The 15,645-nt window shown below is 76.9% G+C and overlaps 15 non-coding genes across 15 annotated transcripts; all 15 read right to left on the bottom strand.

Moving 5' to 3' along the window:
- Positions 1-406: 406 nt before the first annotated feature.
- Positions 407-525, bottom strand: LOC125962375 (5S ribosomal RNA). The gene has a single exon (XR_007473896.1). It is a non-coding gene; the product is annotated as a 5S ribosomal RNA (ribosomal RNA).
- Positions 526-1,451: 926 nt separating this feature from the next.
- LOC125962376 (5S ribosomal RNA) lies at positions 1,452-1,570 on the bottom strand. Its single transcript, XR_007473897.1, has one exon. It is a non-coding gene; the product is annotated as a 5S ribosomal RNA (ribosomal RNA).
- A 926-nt stretch (positions 1,571-2,496) lies between these two features.
- Positions 2,497-2,615, bottom strand: LOC125962377 (5S ribosomal RNA). The gene has a single exon (XR_007473898.1). It is a non-coding gene; the product is annotated as a 5S ribosomal RNA (ribosomal RNA).
- A 926-nt stretch (positions 2,616-3,541) lies between these two features.
- LOC125962378 (5S ribosomal RNA) lies at positions 3,542-3,660 on the bottom strand. The gene has a single exon (XR_007473899.1). It is a non-coding gene; the product is annotated as a 5S ribosomal RNA (ribosomal RNA).
- A 934-nt stretch (positions 3,661-4,594) lies between these two features.
- On the bottom strand, positions 4,595-4,713 carry LOC125962482 (5S ribosomal RNA). Its single transcript, XR_007474003.1, has one exon. It is a non-coding gene; the product is annotated as a 5S ribosomal RNA (ribosomal RNA).
- Positions 4,714-5,647: 934 nt separating this feature from the next.
- Positions 5,648-5,766, bottom strand: LOC125962379 (5S ribosomal RNA). Its single transcript, XR_007473900.1, has one exon. It is a non-coding gene; the product is annotated as a 5S ribosomal RNA (ribosomal RNA).
- A 926-nt stretch (positions 5,767-6,692) lies between these two features.
- Positions 6,693-6,811, bottom strand: LOC125962381 (5S ribosomal RNA). Its single transcript, XR_007473902.1, has one exon. It is a non-coding gene; the product is annotated as a 5S ribosomal RNA (ribosomal RNA).
- A 934-nt stretch (positions 6,812-7,745) lies between these two features.
- LOC125962382 (5S ribosomal RNA) lies at positions 7,746-7,864 on the bottom strand. The gene has a single exon (XR_007473903.1). It is a non-coding gene; the product is annotated as a 5S ribosomal RNA (ribosomal RNA).
- Positions 7,865-8,798: 934 nt separating this feature from the next.
- On the bottom strand, positions 8,799-8,917 carry LOC125962383 (5S ribosomal RNA). The gene has a single exon (XR_007473904.1). It is a non-coding gene; the product is annotated as a 5S ribosomal RNA (ribosomal RNA).
- A 926-nt stretch (positions 8,918-9,843) lies between these two features.
- On the bottom strand, positions 9,844-9,962 carry LOC125962384 (5S ribosomal RNA). The gene has a single exon (XR_007473905.1). It is a non-coding gene; the product is annotated as a 5S ribosomal RNA (ribosomal RNA).
- A 926-nt stretch (positions 9,963-10,888) lies between these two features.
- Positions 10,889-11,007, bottom strand: LOC125962385 (5S ribosomal RNA). Its single transcript, XR_007473906.1, has one exon. It is a non-coding gene; the product is annotated as a 5S ribosomal RNA (ribosomal RNA).
- Positions 11,008-11,933: 926 nt separating this feature from the next.
- Positions 11,934-12,052, bottom strand: LOC125962386 (5S ribosomal RNA). Its single transcript, XR_007473907.1, has one exon. It is a non-coding gene; the product is annotated as a 5S ribosomal RNA (ribosomal RNA).
- Positions 12,053-12,955: 903 nt separating this feature from the next.
- On the bottom strand, positions 12,956-13,074 carry LOC125962387 (5S ribosomal RNA). The gene has a single exon (XR_007473908.1). It is a non-coding gene; the product is annotated as a 5S ribosomal RNA (ribosomal RNA).
- A 926-nt stretch (positions 13,075-14,000) lies between these two features.
- LOC125962388 (5S ribosomal RNA) lies at positions 14,001-14,119 on the bottom strand. The gene has a single exon (XR_007473909.1). It is a non-coding gene; the product is annotated as a 5S ribosomal RNA (ribosomal RNA).
- A 934-nt stretch (positions 14,120-15,053) lies between these two features.
- On the bottom strand, positions 15,054-15,172 carry LOC125962389 (5S ribosomal RNA). Its single transcript, XR_007473910.1, has one exon. It is a non-coding gene; the product is annotated as a 5S ribosomal RNA (ribosomal RNA).
- Between the last annotated feature and the right edge of the window lie 473 nt (positions 15,173-15,645).

Consider the following 15,645-nt stretch of genomic DNA (forward strand, 5'->3'; position numbering starts at 1 on the left):
CCCGCACCCGGCCGCGGTGACACGCCAGCGGGGCGGGGTGGGGGTGGGGGGCTTTTGTCGGAGGGAGCTGTGGAGGGACACACCGGCACACAGGTGGCGGCGCCGGGGCTGGGCGCCGGTGGGGGCGGCCAGGTGCAGGTCGAGGGGCTCGCGGGCCGAAAGGACGGCAAGTGGGCCCGCGGCGGAGTCTGGGTCCGGGCCAGCCACCCCGGGAGCGTCTGGGGTGCGGCTGCCTTCCAGGGCCGCCTTCTGGCCGGCCGGGCCGGCGGGGAGCGCCCCCGCCGGCGCGCGCCGTGGTGGGAGGGGCCTGAGGAGGTGGGGCCTGCCGCGGGGCCCGGCGGGGGCGGAGCCGGCGGCCCCCGCCGCGGGCGAGTAAAGGAGAAGGCGGGCGGAGCGGGAGGCAAAAAGCCTACAGCACCCGGTATTCCCAGGCGGTCTCCCATCCAAGTACTAACCAGGCCCGACCCTGCTTAGCTTCCGAGATCAGACGAGATCGGGCGCGTTCAGGGTGGTATGGCCGTAGACGGGGGCGGGGGCCGCGGGCTGCCTCTTGAGGCCCAGTTTCGCTGGCGCTGGCGCCTTAACGCCAGCCTGGCGGCCGGCCCGCCCCGGCAGGGCCCCCTCGCCCGCCCAGGCAGGGGGAACGGAGGTCTCGGGTATCGGGCGGCGGCGGAGGGTTTGGCGACCACCTCCCAGCCCAGGGCGGCCGTGACCCAGCAAACCCTTCGGCGCTTGGCGCCCCGCCCAAGATCCCGCACGTCGCTCACAGGGACGTGGCCCCGGAGGCTTCAGGGCCCGGGGCCCGCGGTCCCTTGGGCATCGGCCCTGCCGGCCCACGCGGCGCTAGGCGCAGCCCGGCCGCAGCCCGGGCCGGCCCTCCTGCCCGACGGCAGCTGGCCCGAAGCCACTGGGAGCCACCATTGAGTCGCCACGGCCCCTCAGCCCCGGCAAGGCCACCCTTGCCCCCACACCCCCCGCCGAGCTCAGGACCCCGCCCCTGGTGGCCGGCAGGCCCGGGGAAGCGGCCCCTGCCCTCGATCCCGCTCCCGCACCCGGCCGCGGTGACACGCCAGCGGGGCGGGGTGGGGGTGGGGGGCTTTTGTCGGAGGGAGCTGTGGAGGGACACACCGGCACACAGGTGGCGGCGCCGGGGCTGGGCGCCGGTGGGGGCGGCCAGGTGCAGGTCGAGGGGCTCGCGGGCCGAAAGGACGGCAAGTGGGCCCGCGGCGGAGTCTGGGTCCGGGCCAGCCACCCCGGGAGCGTCTGGGGTGCGGCTGCCTTCCAGGGCCGCCTTCTGGCCGGCCGGGCCGGCGGGGAGGGCCCCCGCCGGCGCGCGCCGTGGTGGGAGGGGCCTGAGGAGGTGGGGCCTGCCGCGGGGCCCGGCGGGGGCGGAGCCGGCGGCCCCCGCCGCGGGCGAGTAAAGGAGAAGGCGGGCGGAGCGGGAGGCAAAAAGCCTACAGCACCCGGTATTCCCAGGCGGTCTCCCATCCAAGTACTAACCAGGCCCGACCCTGCTTAGCTTCCGAGATCAGACGAGATCGGGCGCGTTCAGGGTGGTATGGCCGTAGACGGGGGCGGGGGCCGCGGGCTGCCTCTTGAGGCCCAGTTTCGCTGGCGCTGGCGCCTTAACGCCAGCCTGGCGGCCGGCCCGCCCCGGCAGGGCCCCCTCGCCCGCCCAGGCAGGGGGAACGGAGGTCTCGGGTATCGGGCGGCGGCGGAGGGTTTGGCGACCACCTCCCAGCCCAGGGCGGCCGTGACCCAGCAAACCCTTCGGCGCTTGGCGCCCCGCCCAAGATCCCGCACGTCGCTCACAGGGACGTGGCCCCGGAGGCTTCAGGGCCCGGGGCCCGCGGTCCCTTGGGCATCGGCCCTGCCGGCCCACGCGGCGCTAGGCGCAGCCCGGCCGCAGCCCGGGCCGGCCCTCCTGCCCGACGGCAGCTGGCCCGAAGCCACTGGGAGCCACCATTGAGTCGCCACGGCCCCTCAGCCCCGGCAAGGCCACCCTTGCCCCCACACCCCCCGCCGAGCTCAGGACCCCGCCCCTGGTGGCCGGCAGGCCCGGGGAAGCGGCCCCTGCCCTCGATCCCGCTCCCGCACCCGGCCGCGGTGACACGCCAGCGGGGCGGGGTGGGGGTGGGGGGCTTTTGTCGGAGGGAGCTGTGGAGGGACACACCGGCACACAGGTGGCGGCGCCGGGGCTGGGCGCCGGTGGGGGCGGCCAGGTGCAGGTCGAGGGGCTCGCGGGCCGAAAGGACGGCAAGTGGGCCCGCGGCGGAGTCTGGGTCCGGGCCAGCCACCCCGGGAGCGTCTGGGGTGCGGCTGCCTTCCAGGGCCGCCTTCTGGCCGGCCGGGCCGGCGGGGAGGGCCCCCGCCGGCGCGCGCCGTGGTGGGAGGGGCCTGAGGAGGTGGGGCCTGCCGCGGGGCCCGGCGGGGGCGGAGCCGGCGGCCCCCGCCGCGGGCGAGTAAAGGAGAAGGCGGGCGGAGCGGGAGGCAAAAAGCCTACAGCACCCGGTATTCCCAGGCGGTCTCCCATCCAAGTACTAACCAGGCCCGACCCTGCTTAGCTTCCGAGATCAGACGAGATCGGGCGCGTTCAGGGTGGTATGGCCGTAGACGGGGGCGGGGGCCGCGGGCTGCCTCTTGAGGCCCAGTTTCGCTGGCGCTGGCGCCTTAACGCCAGCCTGGCGGCCGGCCCGCCCCGGCAGGGCCCCCTCGCCCGCCCAGGCAGGGGGAACGGAGGTCTCGGGTATCGGGCGGCGGCGGAGGGTTTGGCGACCACCTCCCAGCCCAGGGCGGCCGTGACCCAGCAAACCCTTCGGCGCTTGGCGCCCCGCCCAAGATCCCGCACGTCGCTCACAGGGACGTGGCCCCGGAGGCTTCAGGGCCCGGGGCCCGCGGTCCCTTGGGCATCGGCCCTGCCGGCCCACGCGGCGCTAGGCGCAGCCCGGCCGCAGCCCGGGCCGGCCCTCCTGCCCGACGGCAGCTGGCCCGAAGCCACTGGGAGCCACCATTGAGTCGCCACGGCCCCTCAGCCCCGGCAAGGCCACCCTTGCCCCCACACCCCCCGCCGAGCTCAGGACCCCGCCCCTGGTGGCCGGCAGGCCCGGGGAAGCGGCCCCTGCCCTCGATCCCGCTCCCGCACCCGGCCGCGGTGACACGCCAGCGGGGCGGGGTGGGGGTGGGGGGCTTTTGTCGGAGGGAGCTGTGGAGGGACACACCGGCACACAGGTGGCGGCGCCGGGGCTGGGCGCCGGTGGGGGCGGCCAGGTGCAGGTCGAGGGGCTCGCGGGCCGAAAGGACGGCAAGTGGGCCCGCGGCGGAGTCTGGGTCCGGGCCAGCCACCCCGGGAGCGTCTGGGGTGCGGCTGCCTTCCAGGGCCGCCTTCTGGCCGGCCGGGCCGGCGGGGAGCGCCCCCGCCGGCGCGCGCCGTGGTGGGAGGGGCCTGAGGAGGTGGGGCCTGCCGCGGGGCCCGGCGGGGGCGGAGCCGGCGGCCCCCGCCGCGGGCGAGTAAAGGAGAAGGCGGGCGGAGCGGGAGGCAAAAAGCCTACAGCACCCGGTATTCCCAGGCGGTCTCCCATCCAAGTACTAACCAGGCCCGACCCTGCTTAGCTTCCGAGATCAGACGAGATCGGGCGCGTTCAGGGTGGTATGGCCGTAGACGGGGGCGGGGGCCGCGGGCTGCCTCTTGAGGCCCAGTTTCGCTGGCGCTGGCGCCTTAACGCCAGCCTGGCGGCCGGCCCGCCCCGGCAGGGCCCCCTCGCCCGCCCAGGCAGGGGGAACGGAGGTCTCGGGTATCGGGCGGCGGCGGAGGGTTTGGCGACCACCTCCCAGCCCAGGGCGGCCGTGACCCAGCAAACCCTTCGGCGCTTGGCGCCCCGCCCAAGATCCCGCACGTCGCTCACAGGGACGTGGCCCCGGAGGCTTCAGGGCCCGGGGCCCGCGGTCCCTTGGGCATCGGCCCTGCCGGCCCACGCGGCGCGAGGCGCAGCCCGGCCGCAGCCCGGGCCGGCCCTCCTGCCCGACGGCAGCTGGCCCGAAGCCACTGGGAGCCACCATTGAGTCGCCACGGCCCCTCAGCCCCGGCAAGGCCACCCTTGCCCCCACACCCCCCGCCGAGCTCAGGACCCCGCCCCTGGTGGCCGGCAGGCCCGGGGAAGCGGCCCCTGCCCTCGATCCCGCTCCCGCACCCGGCCGCGGTGACACGCCAGAGGGGCGGGGTGGGGGTGGGGGGCTTTTGTCGGAGGGAGCTGTGGAGGGACACACCGGCACACAGGTGGCGGCGCCGGGGCTGGGCGCCGGTGGGGGCGGCCAGGTGCAGGTCGAGGGGCTCGCGGGCCGAAAGGACGGCAAGTGGGCCCGCGGCGGAGTCTGGGTCCGGGCCAGCCACCCCGGGAGCGTCTGGGGTGCGGCCGCCTTCCAGGGCCGCCTTCTGGCCGCCTGGCCGGCCGGGCCGGCGGGGAGCGCCCCCGCCGGCGCGCGCCGTGGTGGGAGGGGCCTGAGGAGGTGGGGCCTGCCGCGGGGTCCGGCGGGGGCGGAGCCGGCGGCCCCCGCCGCGGGCGAGTAAAGGAGAAGGCGGGCGGAGCGGGAGGCAAAAAGCCTACAGCACCCGGTATTCCCAGGCGGTCTCCCATCCAAGTACTAACCAGGCCCGACCCTGCTTAGCTTCCGAGATCAGACGAGATCGGGCGCGTTCAGGGTGGTATGGCCGTAGATGGGGGCGGGGGCCGCGGGCTGCCTCTTGAGGCCCAGTTTCGCTGGCGCTGGCGCCTTAACGCCAGCCTGGCGGCCGGCCCGCCCCGGCAGGGCCCCCTCGCCCGCCCAGGCAGGGGGAACGGAGGTCTCGGGTATCGGGCGGCGGCGGAGGGTTTGGCGACCACCTCCCAGCCCAGGGCGGCCGTGACCCAGCAAACCCTTCGGCGCTTGGCGCCCCGCCCAAGATCCCGCACGTCGCTCACAGGGACGTGGCCCCGGAGGCTTCAGGGCCCGGGGCCCGCGGTCCCTTGGGCATCGGCCCTGCCGGCCCACGCGGCGCTAGGCGCAGCCCGGCCGCAGCCCGGGCCGGCCCTCCTGCCCGACGGCAGCTGGCCCGAAGCCACTGGGAGCCACCATTGAGTCGCCACGGCCCCTCAGCCCCGGCAAGGCCACCCTTGCCCCCACACCCCCCGCCGAGCTCAGGACCCCGCCCCTGGTGGCCGGCAGGCCCGGGGAAGCGGCCCCTGCCCTCGATCCCGCTCCCGCACCCGGCCGCGGTGACACGCCAGCGGGGCGGGGTGGGGGTGGGGGGCTTTTGTCGGAGGGAGCTGTGGAGGGACACACCGGCACACAGGTGGCGGCGCCGGGGCTGGGCGCCGGTGGGGGCGGCCAGGTGCAGGTCGAGGGGCTCGCGGGCCGAAAGGACGGCAAGTGGGCCCGCGGCGGAGTCTGGGTCCGGGCCAGCCACCCCGGGAGTGTCTGGGGTGCGGCCGCCTTCCAGGGCCGCCTTCTGGCCGCCTGGCCGGCCGGGCCGGCGGGGAGCGCCCCCGCCGGCGCGCGCCGTGGTGGGAGGGGCCTGAGGAGGTGGGGCCTGCCGCGGGGCCCGGCGGGGGCGGAGCCGGCGGCCCCCGCCGCGGGCGAGTAAAGGAGAAGGCGGGCGGAGCGGGAGGCAAAAAGCCTACAGCACCCGGTATTCCCAGGCGGTCTCCCATCCAAGTACTAACCAGGCCCGACCCTGCTTAGCTTCCGAGATCAGACGAGATCGGGCGCGTTCAGGGTGGTATGGCCGTAGACGGGGGCGGGGGCCGCGGGCTGCCTCTTGAGGCCCAGTTTCGCTGGCGCTGGCGCCTTAACGCCAGCCTGGCGGCCGGCCCGCCCCGGCAGGGCCCCCTCGCCCGCCCAGGCAGGGGGAACGGAGGTCTCGGGTATCGGGCGGCGGCGGAGGGTTTGGCGACCACCTCCCAGCCCAGGGCGGCCGTGACCCAGCAAACCCTTCGGCGCTTGGCGCCCCGCCCAAGATCCCGCACGTCGCTCACAGGGACGTGGCCCCGGAGGCTTCAGGGCCCGGGGCCCGCGGTCCCTTGGGCATCGGCCCTGCCGGCCCACGCGGCGCTAGGCGCAGCCCGGCCGCAGCCCGGGCCGGCCCTCCTGCCCGACGGCAGCTGGCCCGAAGCCACTGGGAGCCACCATTGAGTCGCCACGGCCCCTCAGCCCCGGCAAGGCCACCCTTGCCCCCACACCCCCCGCCGAGCTCAGGACCCCGCCCCTGGTGGCCGGCAGGCCCGGGGAAGCGGCCCCTGCCCTCGATCCCGCTCCCGCACCCGGCCGCGGTGACACGCCAGCGGGGCGGGGTGGGGGTGGGGGGCTTTTGTCGGAGGGAGCTGTGGAGGGACACACCGGCACACAGGTGGCGGCGCCGGGGCTGGGCGCCGGTGGGGGCGGCCAGGTGCAGGTCGAGGGGCTCGCGGGCCGAAAGGACGGCAAGTGGGCCCGCGGCGGAGTCTGGGTCCGGGCCAGCCACCCCGGGAGCGTCTGGGGTGCGGCTGCCTTCCAGGGCCGCGTTCTGGCCGGCCGGGCCAGCGGGGAGGGCCCCCGCCGGCGCGCGCCGTGGTGGGAGGGGCCTGAGGAGGTGGGGCCTGCCGCGGGGCCCGGCGGGGGCGGAGCCGGCGGCCCCCGCCGCGGGCGAGTAAAGGAGAAGGCGGGCGGAGCGGGAGGCAAAAAGCCTACAGCACCCGGTATTCCCAGGCGGTCTCCCATCCAAGTACTAACCAGGCCCGACCCTGCTTAGCTTCCGAGATCAGACGAGATCGGGCGCGTTCAGGGTGGTATGGCCGTAGACGGGGGCGGGGGCCGCGGGCTGCCTCTTGAGGCCCAGTTTCGCTGGCGCTGGCGCCTTAACGCCAGCCTGGCGGCCGGCCCGCCCCGGCAGGGCCCCCTCGCCCGCCCAGGCAGGGGGAACGGAGGTCTCGGGTATCGGGCGGCGGCGGAGGGTTTGGCGACCACCTCCCAGCCCAGGGCGGCCGTGACCCAGCAAACCCTTCGGCGCTTGGCGCCCCGCCCAAGATCCCGCACGTCGCTCACAGGGACGTGGCCCCGGAGGCTTCAGGGCCCGGGGCCCGCGGTCCCTTGGGCATCGGCCCTGCCGGCCCACGCGGCGCTAGGCGCAGCCCGGCCGCAGCCCGGGCCGGCCCTCCTGCCCGACGGCAGCTGGCCCGAAGCCACTGGGAGCCACCATTGAGTCGCCACGGCCCCTCAGCCCCGGCAAGGCCACCCTTGCCCCCACACCCCCCGCCGAGCTCAGGACCCCGCCCCTGGTGGCCGGCAGGCCCGGGGAAGCGGCCCCTGCCCTCGATCCCGCTCCCGCACCCGGCCGCGGTGACACGCCAGAGGGGCGGGGTGGGGGTGGGGGGCTTTTGTCGGAGGGAGCTGTGGAGGGACACACCGGCACACAGGTGGCGGCGCCGGGGCTGGGCGCCGGTGGGGGCGGCCAGGTGCAGGTCGAGGGGCTCGCGGGCCGAAAGGACGGCAAGTGGGCCCGCGGCGGAGTCTGGGTCCGGGCCAGCCACCCCGGGAGCGTCTGGGGTGCGGCCGCCTTCCAGGGCCGCCTTCTGGCCGCCTGGCCGGCCGGGCCGGCGGGGAGCGCCCCCGCCGGCGCGCGCCGTGGTGGGAGGGGCCTGAGGAGGTGGGGCCTGCCGCGGGGTCCGGCGGGGGCGGAGCCGGCGGCCCCCGCCGCGGGCGAGTAAAGGAGAAGGCGGGCGGAGCGGGAGGCAAAAAGCCTACAGCACCCGGTATTCCCAGGCGGTCTCCCATCCAAGTACTAACCAGGCCCGACCCTGCTTAGCTTCCGAGATCAGACGAGATCGGGCGCGTTCAGGGTGGTATGGCCGTAGACGGGGGCGGGGGCCGCGGGCTGCCTCTTGAGGCCCAGTTTCGCTGGCGCTGGCGCCTTAACGCCAGCCTGGCGGCCGGCCCGCCCCGGCAGGGCCCCCTCGCCCGCCCAGGCAGGGGGAACGGAGGTCTCGGGTATCGGGCGGCGGCGGAGGGTTTGGCGACCACCTCCCAGCCCAGGGCGGCCGTGACCCAGCAAACCCTTCGGCGCTTGGCGCCCCGCCCAAGATCCCGCACGTCGCTCACAGGGACGTGGCCCCGGAGGCTTCAGGGCCCGGGGCCCGCGGTCCCTTGGGCATCGGCCCTGCCGGCCCACGCGGCGCTAGGCGCAGCCCGGCCGCAGCCCGGGCCGGCCCTCCTGCCCGACGGCAGCTGGCCCGAAGCCACTGGGAGCCACCATTGAGTCGCCACGGCCCCTCAGCCCCGGCAAGGCCACCCTTGCCCCCACACCCCCCGCCGAGCTCAGGACCCCGCCCCTGGTGGCCGGCAGGCCCGGGGAAGCGGCCCCTGCCCTCGATCCCGCTCCCGCACCCGGCCGCGGTGACACGCCAGCGGGGCGGGGTGGGGGTGGGGGGCTTTTGTCGGAGGGAGCTGTGGAGGGACACACCGGCACACAGGTGGCGGCGCCGGGGCTGGGCGCCGGTGGGGGCGGCCAGGTGCAGGTCGAGGGGCTCGCGGGCCGAAAGGACGGCAAGTGGGCCCGCGGCGGAGTCTGGGTCCGGGCCAGCCACCCCGGGAGCGTCTGGGGTGCGGCCGCCTTCCAGGGCCGCCTTCTGGCCGCCTGGCCGGCCGGGCCGGCGGGGAGCGCCCCCGCCGGCGCGCGCCGTGGTGGGAGGGGCCTGAGGAGGTGGGGCCTGCCGCGGGGCCCGGCGGGGGCGGAGCCGGCGGCCCCCGCCGCGGGCGAGTAAAGGAGAAGGCGGGCGGAGCGGGAGGCAAAAAGCCTACAGCACCCGGTATTCCCAGGCGGTCTCCCATCCAAGTACTAACCAGGCCCGACCCTGCTTAGCTTCCGAGATCAGACGAGATCGGGCGCGTTCAGGGTGGTATGGCCGTAGACGGGGGCGGGGGCCGCGGGCTGCCTCTTGAGGCCCAGTTTCGCTGGCGCTGGCGCCTTAACGCCAGCCTGGCGGCCGGCCCGCCCCGGCAGGGCCCCCTCGCCCGCCCAGGCAGGGGGAACGGAGGTCTCGGGTATCGGGCGGCGGCGGAGGGTTTGGCGACCACCTCCCAGCCCAGGGCGGCCGTGACCCAGCAAACCCTTCGGCGCTTGGCGCCCCGCCCAAGATCCCGCACGTCGCTCACAGGGACGTGGCCCCGGAGGCTTCAGGGCCCGGGGCCCGCGGTCCCTTGGGCATCGGCCCTGCCGGCCCACGCGGCGCTAGGCGCAGCCCGGCCGCAGCCCGGGCCGGCCCTCCTGCCCGACGGCAGCTGGCCCGAAGCCACTGGGAGCCACCATTGAGTCGCCACGGCCCCTCAGCCCCGGCAAGGCCACCCTTGCCCCCACACCCCCCGCCGAGCTCAGGACCCCGCCCCTGGTGGCCGGCAGGCCCGGGGAAGCGGCCCCTGCCCTCGATCCCGCTCCCGCACCCGGCCGCGGTGACACGCCAGCGGGGCGGGGTGGGGGTGGGGGGCTTTTGTCGGAGGGAGCTGTGGAGGGACACACCGGCACACAGGTGGCGGCGCCGGGGCTGGGCGCCGGTGGGGGCGGCCAGGTGCAGGTCGAGGGGCTCGCGGGCCGAAAGGACGGCAAGTGGGCCCGCGGCGGAGTCTGGGTCCGGGCCAGCCACCCCGGGAGCGTCTGGGGTGCGGCTGCCTTCCAGGGCCGCCTTCTGGCCGGCCGGGCCGGCGGGGAGGGCCCCCGCCGGCGCGCGCCGTGGTGGGAGGGGCCTGAGGAGGTGGGGCCTGCCGCGGGGCCCGGCGGGGGCGGAGCCGGCGGCCCCCGCCGCGGGCGAGTAAAGGAGAAGGCGGGCGGAGCGGGAGGCAAAAAGCCTACAGCACCCGGTATTCCCAGGCGGTCTCCCATCCAAGTACTAACCAGGCCCGACCCTGCTTAGCTTCCGAGATCAGACGAGATCGGGCGCGTTCAGGGTGGTATGGCCGTAGACGGGGGCGGGGGCCGCGGGCTGCCTCTTGAGGCCCAGTTTCGCTGGCGCTGGCGCCTTAACGCCAGCCTGGCGGCCGGCCCGCCCCGGCAGGGCCCCCTCGCCCGCCCAGGCAGGGGGAACGGAGGTCTCGGGTATCGGGCGGCGGCGGAGGGTTTGGCGACCACCTCCCAGCCCAGGGCGGCCGTGACCCAGCAAACCCTTCGGCGCTTGGCGCCCCGCCCAAGATCCCGCACGTCGCTCACAGGGACGTGGCCCCGGAGGCTTCAGGGCCCGGGGCCCGCGGTCCCTTGGGCATCGGCCCTGCCGGCCCACGCGGCGCTAGGCGCAGCCCGGCCGCAGCCCGGGCCGGCCCTCCTGCCCGACGGCAGCTGGCCCGAAGCCACTGGGAGCCACCATTGAGTCGCCACGGCCCCTCAGCCCCGGCAAGGCCACCCTTGCCCCCACACCCCCCGCCGAGCTCAGGACCCCGCCCCTGGTGGCCGGCAGGCCCGGGGAAGCGGCCCCTGCCCTCGATCCCGCTCCCGCACCCGGCCGCGGTGACACGCCAGAGGGGCGGGGTGGGGGTGGGGGGCTTTTGTCGGAGGGAGCTGTGGAGGGACACACCGGCACACAGGTGGCGGCGCCGGGGCTGGGCGCCGGTGGGGGCGGCCAGGTGCAGGTCGAGGGGCTCGCGGGCCGAAAGGACGGCAAGTGGGCCCGCGGCGGAGTCTGGGTCCGGGCCAGCCACCCCGGGAGCGTCTGGGGTGCGGCTGCCTTCCAGGGCCGCCTTCTGGCCGGCCGGGCCGGCGGGGAGCGCCCCCGCCGGCGCGCGCCGTGGTGGGAGGGGCCTGAGGAGGTGGGGCCTGCCGCGGGGCCCGGCGGGGGCGGAGCCGGCGGCCCCCGCCGCGGGCGAGTAAAGGAGAAGGCGGGCGGAGCGGGAGGCAAAAAGCCTACAGCACCCGGTATTCCCAGGCGGTCTCCCATCCAAGTACTAACCAGGCCCGACCCTGCTTAGCTTCCGAGATCAGACGAGATCGGGCGCGTTCAGGGTGGTATGGCCGTAGACGGGGGCGGGGGCCGCGGGCTGCCTCTTGAGGCCCAGTTTCGCTGGCGCTGGCGCCTTAACGCCAGCCTGGCGGCCGGCCCGCCCCGGCAGGGCCCCCTCGCCCGCCCAGGCAGGGGGAACGGAGGTCTCGGGTATCGGGCGGCGGCGGAGGGTTTGGCGACCACCTCCCAGCCCAGGGCGGCCGTGACCCAGCAAACCCTTCGGCGCTTGGCGCCCCGCCCAAGATCCCGCACGTCGCTCACAGGGACGTGGCCCCGGAGGCTTCAGGGCCCGGGGCCCGCGGTCCCTTGGGCATCGGCCCTGCCGGCCCACGCGGCGCTAGGCGCAGCCCGGCCGCAGCCCGGGCCGGCCCTCCTGCCCGACGGCAGCTGGCCCGAAGCCACTGGGAGCCACCATTGAGTCGCCACGGCCCCTCAGCCCCGGCAAGGCCACCCTTGCCCCCACACCCCCCGCCGAGCTCAGGACCCCGCCCCTGGTGGCCGGCAGGCCCGGGGAAGCGGCCCCTGCCCTCGATCCCGCTCCCGCACCCGGCCGCGGTGACACGCCAGCGGGGCGGGGTGGGGGTGGGGGGCTTTTGTCGGAGGGAGCTGTGGAGGGACACACCGGCACACAGGTGGCGGCGCCAGGGCTGGGCGCCGGTGGGGGCGGCCAGGTGCAGGTCGAGGGGCTCGCGGGCCGAAAGGACGGCAAGTGGGCCCGCGGCGGAGTCTGGGTCCGGGCCAGCCACCCCGGGAGCGTCTGGGGTGCGGCTGCCTTCCAGGGCCGCCTTCTGGCCGGCCGGGCCGGCGGGGAGGGCCCCCGCCGGCGCGCGCCGTGGTGGGAGGGGCCTGAGGAGGTGGGGCCTGCCGCGGGGCCCGGCGGGGGCGGAGCCGGCGGCCCCCGCCGCGGGCGAGTAAAGGAGAAGGCGGGCGGAGCGGGAGGCAAAAAGCCTACAGCACCCGGTATTCCCAGGCGGTCTCCCATCCAAGTACTAACCAGGCCCGACCCTGCTTAGCTTCCGAGATCAGACGAGATCGGGCGCGTTCAGGGTGGTATGGCCGTAGACGGGGGCGGGGGCCGCGGGCTGCCTCTTGAGGCCCAGTTTCGCTGGCGCTGGCGCCTTAACGCCAGCCTGGCGGCCGGCCCGCCCAGGCAGGGGGAACGGAGGTCTCGGGTATCGGGCGGCGGCGGAGGGTTTGGCGACCACCTCCCAGCCCAGGGCGGCCGTGACCCAGCAAACCCTTCGGCGCTTGGCGCCCCGCCCAAGATCCCGCACGTCGCTCACAGGGACGTGGCCCCGGAGGCTTCAGGGCCCGGGGCCCGCGGTCCCTTGGGCATCGGCCCTGCCGGCCCACGCGGCGCGAGGCGCAGCCCGGCCGCAGCCCGGGCCGGCCCTCCTGCCCGACGGCAGCTGGCCCGAAGCCACTGGGAGCCACCATTGAGTCGCCACGGCCCCTCAGCCCCGGCAAGGCCACCCTTGCCCCCACACCCCCCGCCGAGCTCAGGACCCCGCCCCTGGTGGCCGGCAGGCCCGGGGAAGCGGCCCCTGCCCTCGATCCCGCTCCCGCACCCGGCCGCGGTGACACGCCAGAGGGGCGGGGTGGGGGTGGGGGGCTTTTGTCGGAGGGAGCTGTGGAGGGACACACCGGCACACAGGTGGCGGCGCCGGGGCTGGGCGCCGGTGGGGGCGGCCAGGTGCAGGTCGAGGGGCTCGCGGGCCGAAAGGACGGCAAGTGGGCCCGCGGCGGAGTCTGGGTCCGGGCCAGCCACCCCGGGAGCGTCTGGGGTGCGGCTGCCTTCCAGGGCCGCCTTCTGGCCGGCCGGGCCGGCGGGGAGCGCCCCCGCCGGCGCGCGCCGTGGTGGGAGGGGCCTGAGGAGGTGGGGCCTGCCGCGGGGCCCGGCGGGGGCGGAGCCGGCGGCCCCCGCCGCGGGCGAGTAAAGGAGAAGGCGGGCGGAGCGGGAGGCAAAAAGCCTACAGCACCCGGTATTCCCAGGCGGTCTCCCATCCAAGTACTAACCAGGCCCGACCCTGCTTAGCTTCCGAGATCAGACGAGATCGGGCGCGTTCAGGGTGGTATGGCCGTAGACGGGGGCGGGGGCCGCGGGCTGCCTCTTGAGGCCCAGTTTCGCTGGCGCTGGCGCCTTAACGCCAGCCTGGCGGCCGGCCCGCCCCGGCAGGGCCCCCTCGCCCGCCCAGGCAGGGGGAACGGAGGTCTCGGGTATCGGGCGGCGGCGGAGGGTTTGGCGACCACCTCCCAGCCCAGGGCGGCCGTGACCCAGCAAACCCTTCGGCGCTTGGCGCCCCGCCCAAGATCCCGCACGTCGCTCACAGGGACGTGGCCCCGGAGGCTTCAGGGCCCGGGGCCCGCGGTCCCTTGGGCATCGGCCCTGCCGGCCCACGCGGCGCTAGGCGCAGCCCGGCCGCAGCCCGGGCCGGCCCTCCTGCCCGACGGCAGCTGGCCCGAAGCCACTGGGAGCCACCATTGAGTCGCCACGGCCCCTCAGCCCCGGCAAGGCCACCCTTGCCCCCACACCCCCCGCCGAGCTCAGGACCCCGCCCCTGGTGGCCGGCAGGCCCGGGGAAGCGGCCCCTGCCCTCGATCCCGCTCCCGCACCCGGCCGCGGTGACACGCCAGCGGGGCGGGGTGGGGGTGGGGGGCTTTTGTCGGAGGGAGCTGTGGAGGGACACACCGGCACACAGGTGGCGGCGCCGGGGCTGGGCGCCGGTGGGGGCGGCCAGGTGCAGGTCGAGGGGCTCGCGGGCCGAAAGGACGGCAAGTGGGCCCGCGGCGGAGTCTGGGTCCGGGCCAGCCACCCCGGGAGCGTCTGGGGTGCGGCTGCCTTCCAGGGCCGCCTTCTGGCCGGCCGGGCCGGCGGGGAGCGCCCCCGCCGGCGCGCGCCGTGGTGGGAGGGGCCTGAGGAGGTGGGGCCTGCCGCGGGGCCCGGCGGGGGCGGAGCCGGCGGCCCCCGCCGCGGGCGAGTAAAGGAGAAGGCGGGCGGAGCGGGAGGCAAAAAGCCTACAGCACCCGGTATTCCCAGGCGGTCTCCCATCCAAGTACTAACCAGGCCCGACCCTGCTTAGCTTCCGAGATCAGACGAGATCGGGCGCGTTCAGGGTGGTATGGCCGTAGACGGGGGCGGGGGCCGCGGGCTGCCTCTTGAGGCCCAGTTTCGCTGGCGCTGGCGCCTTAACGCCAGCCTGGCGGCCGGCCCGCCCCGGCAGGGCCCCCTCGCCCGCCCAGGCAGGGGGAACGGAGGTCTCGGGTATCGGGCGGCGGCGGAGGGTTTGGCGACCACCTCCCAGCCCAGGGCGGCCGTGACCCAGCAAACCCTTCGGCGCTTGGCGCCCCGCCCAAGATCCCGCACGTCGCTCACAGGGACGTGGCCCCGGAGGCTTCAGGGCCCGGGGCCCGCGGTCCCTTGGGCATCGGCCCTGCCGGCCCACGCGGCGCGAGGCGCAGCCCGGCCGCAGCCCGGGCCGGCCCTCCTGCCCGACAGCAGCTGGCCCGAAGCCACTGGGAGCCACCATTGAGTCGCCACGGCCCCTCAGCCCCGGCAAGGCCACCCTTGCCCCCACACCCCCCGCCGAGCTCAGGACCCCGCCCCTGGTGGCCGGCAGGCCCGGGGAAGCGGCCCCTGCCCTCGATCCCGCTCCCGCACCCGGCCGCGGTGACACGCCAGAGGGGCGGGGTGGGGGTGGGGGGCTTTTGTCGGAGGGAGCTGTGGAGGGACACACCGGCACACAGGTGGCGGCGCCGGGGCTGGGCGCCGGTGGGGGCGGCCAGGTGCAGGTCGAGGGGCTCGCGGGCCGAAAGGACGGCAAGTGGGCCCGCGGCGGAGTCTGGGTCCGGGCCAGCCACCCCGGGAGCGTCTGGGGTGCGGCCGCCTTCCAGGGCCGCCTTCTGGCCGCCTGGCCGGCCGGGCCGGCGGGGAGCGCCCCCGCCGGCGCGCGCCGTGGTGGGAGGGGCCTGAGGAGGTGGGGCCTGCCGCGGGGTCCGGCGGGGGCGGAGCCGGCGGCCCCCGCCGCGGGCGAGTAAAGGAGAAGGCGGGCGGAGCGGGAGGCAAAAAGCCTACAGCACCCGGTATTCCCAGGCGGTCTCCCATCCAAGTACTAACCAGGCCCGACCCTGCTTAGCTTCCGAGATCAGACGAGATCGGGCGCGTTCAGGGTGGTATGGCCGTAGACGGGGGCGGGGGCCGCGGGCTGCCTCTTGAGGCCCAGTTTCGCTGGCGCTGGCGCCTTAACGCCAGCCTGGCGGCCGGCCCGCCCCGGCAGGGCCCCCTCGCCCGCCCAGGCAGGGGGAACGGAGGTCTCGGGTATCGGGCGGCGGCGGAGGGTTTGGCGACCACCTCCCAGCCCAGGGCGGCCGTGACCCAGCAAACCCTTCGGCGCTTGGCGCCCCGCCCAAGATCCCGCACGTCGCTCACAGGGACGTGGCCCCGGAGGCTTCAGGGCCCGGGGCCCGCGGTCCCTTGGGCATCGGCCCTGCCGGCCCACGCGGCGCTAGGCGCAGCCCGGCCGCAGCCCGGGCCGGCCCTCCTGCCCGACGGCAGCTGGCCCGAAGCCACTGGGAGCCACCATTGAGTCGCCACGGCCCCTCAGCCCCGGCAAGGCCACCCTTGCCCCCACACCCCCCGCCGAGCTCAGGACCCCGCCCC

Source organism: Orcinus orca, chromosome 19, assembly GCF_937001465.1.
Source record: "Orcinus orca chromosome 19, mOrcOrc1.1, whole genome shotgun sequence".
In the NCBI taxonomy this organism is placed as follows: Eukaryota; Metazoa; Chordata; class Mammalia; order Artiodactyla; family Delphinidae; genus Orcinus; species Orcinus orca.